Here is a 7148-nt window from a genome sequence, read left to right as displayed (position 1 = left end):
TCTTAGTGCAACATGAATTCTCGTTCCCATTTCAGATTTGAGGAGGCATTTTTGTGCTAAGAAATAGCACTAAATGCAGAATTACTCTTCTCATGTAATTATGCAGAATCTCGCAGAGTACTCAGGTAATTCCGAATGATTACGCTATACTGAATTATGCAAGTTACACCAACTTCTAGTATCTAACCCTCTCCTGTCCACCACCTTGCAGGCACAGCAAACCCAAAAGTGTCTCACACCTGCTCTGTGAGTGTAAACGAATTAAACATTGAGGCAGAAACTCTGTAATAGATTTTGAAGCAGTGTGCTGCCCAGCATAAAGCACTTAAACACCTTGTGAGGGGGTAGTAAGTGCTGTATAAATACAATAATGTAAGCAAGTGTGATTCTAATTATTCTTTAGTCAGTTTATGGGTGTCAAAAGTGTTTGTCAGCAAAGTGTGAGGCTGCTGAGAAAGGTTGCGGTAATGCATTGTCCAACGTTCTACAGTGAACTAAGATCCTACAGAAGTGACGGAATTCAACAGAGGGCATAATACACCTTAGCAGTGACTTGATGTGTGCCAGACACTTTGTCTACCCAAGAAATCAATGGATCCTGTCTATCAGGTGCTGTCCATTCTCAGCGCCTACATACATCTTGCTGGTATGGGCATTTGACTTGGAAATCCGCCTGCTGGTGCTTTAATGAGGCCTAAAGTCTGGACAGCTAGTCCTTGAATTACCTCAGTGGAGATTGTTCCTCTCTGTTGTTGCTTTAAAGTAACTACCACAAGGCATCCTACACGTTTTGCTCTTCCTCCTAGAAACGCTGTAAGATGGACAGTACACATGAAGTGAAGCTAACCCCACATTGTTTGCACATAACACAGTGTTGTTAGGTAGACCCTCACACACCCTATTGGTGTCATGCTTCATCATTAGGTCTCCTCCTGGTCCCTAAAAACCAGGGTGGGCTCGACCATGTTCCAGGGATCATTTAGGATCATTATTCAGCAGGGGTCTTAAGATAAAAATATCTTGAAACCCCATAGTATCCCTTTTATTCACTGTGCTCCTCGTATGATGAAAATAATAATGAGGGTGTGTGTATGGGTATAATAGTCTTAAACACTATGTGAATACATCAACATTCTTCAGCCCTACAGCAAGTTGGCCATAGGGTCCGGGGCTTTCGTCAGGACGCGGATAATATACCCAGGAGTAAGTTCTTAAACAGGGAGGTGATAAGTGGGTCGAGTAGGTGAAAGGAGACATGTTACCCTTGACAAATATTTAACTACAGGCCATATGTCACACTCCTTCCATGTAGCCCAGTGGCTATATTTAAAAGGGACCCAAGATACAAACCGAACCTGAAAAAGGGCACTGTTGTCCTTCTTGCATGCCAGATACATGTTCCATGTTTGTGTTTTGTCCTGACCAAATATAGTTAGGTTTGACTGACATATTAAGAAATTACTCCAGGGCATATTATATATTTTTTTCTTAAGACCCCAGTAGGAGAATTATCTTAAGTATCCCTGTCCCTAGTTTTAGGGACCAGGACGAGACTAGATGATGAAGCATGACACCAATATGGAGTGTGAGGGTCTACCTAACAGCACTGAGTTATGTCTGAACAATGTGGGGATAGCTTCTCTTCATGAACCATCCTTCCTCCAGTATTTCCCAGAGGAGCAGCTAAGGAGCAGAGGAGCAGCTAAACATGCAGGATACCTTGTTGTGGATGTTACGGTAGAAGGGAGGATGTATCCTATACTTTTACATCTCATCCCCTCCGAGACTCCGGATTTTTATCCGGGTATCTTCGTTCTGATTATAATTAGATGCTCTAAAGCACCCTGGTCCTTCTTGCAAGGGATGGCGTCTGTCCATTGACACATGGTTGCCAATTGGCTAGCACCCACACAAACCTATGGCTTGTCTTCGGAGATCAGTTCTCAACCCCCTCAAACTGCTTGAAAATCCCATGCACTTGTATATTCTGATACAATTGTGGGCACCAATTCAGGCAATATATCTAGTCTCTCATCAAAAGTTTGTTACATTACCACTGCTTGTCACACCCTTTCATCCCAAAGAAGATACAAAGTCAGCTTCCTAAAGAGTAGGCATGGGTGTGACTCATTATTTTGTGTAGTGTAACCACACAGAATAACCTGAAAATTCTTCAAGATTGCGTGGAAATCTGCATTTAGCACTGTTTTTTCAGTGCAAAAATGACTCCTTTTGTTTAAAATGAATGCAAGGATGCGTTTTCTGCTAAGAAATTTCACTAAGTCCAACAGAACATGAATAGCAGCGCAAGCAGCTGCTCGCTCTTGCTCAATGAGCTATTGGGATTGGATTTTCCCCAATTTACTCCCGACATTTAGCAGTAGTTTCTTAGCTGAAAATGTAGCCTTGCATCCAAAGGGGACGCAAGGATGAATTTTGCGCAAAGAAAATAGCGCTAAATGCAAAACAACGCGAAAAACACCATCAGGAGCAGCTTGTCCTCGCTAAATTTGTTGGTTCAGTGATAATGCCCTCCCCCAAAATGATTCCTAATTACGCAAGTGGGCGTAATCCAGTAATTATTGGTAATTCTTCATCAAAGAGTAACATAGTTAATGGCTCAAACAATATCAGTTTTATAGCGATAAGAACAAATGCTGTGTATAGAAAGGCACTTTCCACGAGATCGCCTGCTCTAATGCCCCATTCGAATGTTCATCTTGTGTTTGCCCATCATAACACGCACCATGTTTGCCCTTGGTTATTCTGACAGGTTATTCTCTTTATTTGAAGTTTTATGTCTTGAGGATGAATGTATTCATTATCAGTGCTGGGATATTCGTTGGGGGATCCAGCGGGATCTCTGATCTAGTAGTTATGAATGAGCCATAACTGAGATGAGGACCTGGCCCCATCCTGTCCATCCTCCTACTGTGCCCTGTTTCTCACTGTGCCCCAGTGAAACATGCCAACCCCGGACACAGGTTGCAGTGCCTAGAGGCACTTTCCTTGACAGCTGGGCCAAGGCACTTAAAGGACAATCCGCAGCATCCGTTTTCTGACAAATCTGGGAACAACTGGGACCTAACATCTTGATGCAAAACGCGGCCAGACGCCCATCAGAGAAAACAAACATATGCAGCATGTCACTGCACAAGTTTTAAAAGGACAAAAGGAGGTCTGGAAGCCGTTTCTGTCATTCTCCAGCTCTGCGTCTGGGAAGTGCAGGTCTTTGCATGCCATGCAAGCATGTAAGGGATATCGATTTGTGGAATTACACTAGTAAACATTTATTTGGCACTTACCAATTGTTTATAACTATTTAAATTAAATCATTTTTACAACCTTGGAATAGAAACAGACTGGAAAAAAAATCCGCAAGGTTCTAAACCATTTGATGCAGGTGCGTAACCCACTGAAATTCAAAACCAGGATGGTACCTTGAGACCTGCAGGTAGCACACGCCTCTGTCTCTGCAGTAGAAGCATTTACACCCTGAGCTATTCTACATAGCATACAAATCTGTGACCTAGAAATTATGCTGTGAATCAGTAACCATTTGTGCTATTTGATGATGCTTCTAACAAGGAAAAATAAAATGCACACATATCTTTTCAGAAGGTGCATTTACCACCAGAGAAACAGCCATGCCTGAAACTTGCAGGATAATCATAGATCTCTGCAGCAGGTGCCTTAACCCCGGTGTTTCCAGTGGGCGGTCTTGTTAGTATTCAGAACCCACAAGGGACAAATAAAGTGTTGAACGGAGGACTTGCTGGTCTCTCTTTATCTGTTCTCGAAGGCTCCCTAGTCCCATTTTAAAAACTTACAGCCATTAAAAAATAAAATAAAAACTGGAGTGACAAGTCTTGGAGGTGATTGCTGGCTGACCTGGGGGTAGGGAATGAGGAGGATCCCCAGCAGGAGGGCCAGGATCACCAGCAGGACCTGTAATGCTGAGGGGGTGGGAGGGAGGGTGTGTGAAGTATCACTAGGACCAGGAGGACTAGAAGGCTGAGCAAGACAGGACCATGAGAATTAAGATGACCAAGGTCAGGAGGACCAGGAACAGCAAGGCCAGGAAGACCAAAAGAACCAGGACCTATTAAACAAGGACTATGGGACTCAAGCCAGAAGGACAAGGGGGACTGGGACCAAGGGACCAGTGCCAGGAGGATCAAGACTAAGGGTCCTTGGAAGAGGGTCTTGTGGAGAATTAGGAAGGCCAAGACGGGTAGGAACAGGCATAGGAGGGGCAGGACAAGGGCACCAGCGGAACAGAGAATAGGGCCAAGAACAGGAAGGCCAAGAGCAGGGGGACCAAAGAGAACAGGAGAACTAGGGATTGGACCCGGGCATTAGGAGAACAGGTTTAGGAGTACCGGGGGGGAGGGGCAGACCTAGGCGGAACTGGGAGCTGGAAGAGCAGGACGAAGAGGACAACCAAGGCCTGGAGGAGGGGGACAAGAATGAGTATCAGAAGGAGGGAGACAAGATGAAGACTGGGGAGGATGAGGAGGACCTGGTCCAGGCAGGGGACGGCCAGGGGGAGAAGAATGGCCGGAGCAAAGGTGTTTAAAACAAAAAGGATCAGGGTGATCAGAAGAACCAGCCCCAGGAGGATGAGGATCAGAACTAAGAAGAGCAAAACCAGGACCAGAGGAGGGACAGGAGTGGGAGGCTGGCCCGCAGGAAGAGGAGGACCGGGAAGAAGATGAAGAGGAGGGCAAGACCCGCAGGAGCCTCAGGACACAGAGATGGGGATTATGAGGAAAAGTAGAAACACCAGGGTGGGGAACACCAGTAGGGGCATAATGAAGATCAGCAGAAGGACAGGGGCAGGGGGAGAAAAGGGAAGATCTGGAGTAGGAGGCGGCTAATGTTTTAGCTCACATGTTTAAGGACATGCTCTTAGATACACAGACCACATTTCTTGTACACAATTCTGCTATTCTTCTTAAGACACCCCCTTTTAAAGACACTCACACTTTCCACATGCTCAATGCATTGCTAAACCCCCTTAGCTACATTACAACATAATCTGTTAGTGGCCAATTAAGTAATCCAGCTTTACTACAACATTTGTCTTGCTGCCAATTTCTCCGGAGGCAGAGTATGCCACAAATAATGTTTAGACTGCCTGTCATTGGCTCTGCTCCTCGTGCTGTCAGCCCTCCCAGCAGCACTCCTCATGACTCCGCCCTCATTCCCCTGTACCCAATTTATGGGGTCCCAGAGTAAACGTTTCCATTTCCGACTACTGTTTCTGTCGCACCAAATCTTGTCTCCCGCATACCCACACTCCTCCGGTGGGAGGTTATGTCTTGATAAGGTGTTGGGTCATTGGGTAATGATTCTCAAGCTCCTATTAGACTGCCCGGTGAGGTTGCACCAGGGCAGCCAATGGCTGATTTCCGGCCTCACATCCACGTTATCCAGGCCCGCCTCCCCTCCCGCGAGACTAGAAAGGTTTCCAGGCTTATTTCCTCCAAGCTGGGGCTGGAATGTTCTGCAGAATCCCTGAGCTGTTTATAGCCACTGTTTCCGGTCTGGAAGAATGGCAGGAAAGGGTTCAGCATCAACCTGCGAGGCAGACCCAACTTTCAACAGCTACCGAAAGCTGCCGAAGGCCAGTGTCTGTCACAGGGGTGAGCTGGCCTGCGGCAATATCTGGTGACGCATCGGTAAACCAGTGCCTCCGAAGTACTAGCAGGGCTGGGGCGGAGTCATTCACAAGACAGGCCCTGGACGGCCTTTCAAAAGCCACCCAACATGCTCACGCTGTCACTGTCCACTTTTATTTGCCGAAAATTAAAACTGAATTACAGGCGCAATTAGACGCATAAAAAACACTACAAAAAGTGCTTGTAATTATTATTATTATTATTAGCATTTATAGAGCGCACTGTAACCCCGCGGGCATCCTGGCGCTAAAAGTACTCCCAACGGTCTCGCTAAACATACAACACAGGTAGAAGTACAAGTTGGGTGATAAAACTGTGAGATTTGATCTGACTGGTGTCCAGGTTCGAGAAAACCCCTGGGCTGTTTCCTTGTATGTCCAATAGACCATGTACGCGCTTTCTCAATTAAATTCAGGTGTTTTTGTATAGCGCGTGGCTACCCAATCGGGCCTCCTAGCGCTGCTTACAACTTACCCGCCATTTTACTGGAAGTTCTTTAAGAGGAATGTAGCCTGAGATTCGAAAAGATATGTCTTCAGGAGTTTCCTGAACCTGGGTTCGGATTGTCCTAGTCTGAGGGCAATAGGGCGTCTGCTCCACAGTTTGGTGACCAGGTATTCAAAGGAGCGCCCACTGCCTCTTGCCTTCTTCACTGTGTGTCTGCAATCTTAGATAACGACCTCCTGGGAATATAAGGGTTGATAAGTTGCTGAATGAGAAGTAGACCTTGGGAGGGAGGGCGAGGGGTGGGAGAAAAGTAGACCAAAAGTTGTTTGTGTGTGTAAAAGGCCGCTTTATTAAGACACAGGTGCACATTACAAATACAAACCTTGGCAACGCCTTACAAAACTAAACCTCACTAAATAAATAAATAACTACAAACTTCAGCCCCCCGGACCCTCCCCCACCCCTAAAACATTTGAGCCCTCCCCCTCCCAACAATACATCAATAAGCAATATAACAGCATTATAACATTACGTCATAAATAAACATTACGTCATCAATAAAACATTTCGTCATTAATCAAACATACGTCAACGTTAAAACTTTATTCGTCAAACCACAATTGCAATAACAACGGTCAGGTCCTCCATAACCATAAACCCTGCCTGACCCTGCACTCCTGCAGCTACCCCCCTCACCAAACTGAACGGTCAAACCATGACCAACCTACCCCAGCACTTGTCAAATAAATACTTGAACTAATACTCAACCCGCAATCTGCCTAAAACCTTAACGATACACAAAAACACCGCACAGCACCTGTGTCTAGCGACGGATACAAATACAAGCAAAAACACCCTGCACACCGGTGGCCCACAAAACAGCCTTTTTCTTAAAAAGAAAAAATTGGAACAAAAATACCAAAAATGGGAAAAAACTGGGCCGCGAGGGGAAAAGAGGAAAATTAATGCAAAAAGAGGGAGGGAGGGTGGGACAAAAAAGCTACAAGCCCTCCTAGC

The sequence above is a fragment of the Lissotriton vulgaris genome, unplaced genomic scaffold (assembly GCF_964263255.1).
Source record: "Lissotriton vulgaris unplaced genomic scaffold, aLisVul1.2 SCAFFOLD_1304, whole genome shotgun sequence".
NCBI classification, from domain to species: Eukaryota; Metazoa; Chordata; class Amphibia; order Caudata; family Salamandridae; genus Lissotriton; species Lissotriton vulgaris.
This window is presented reverse-complemented; position numbering follows the sequence as displayed.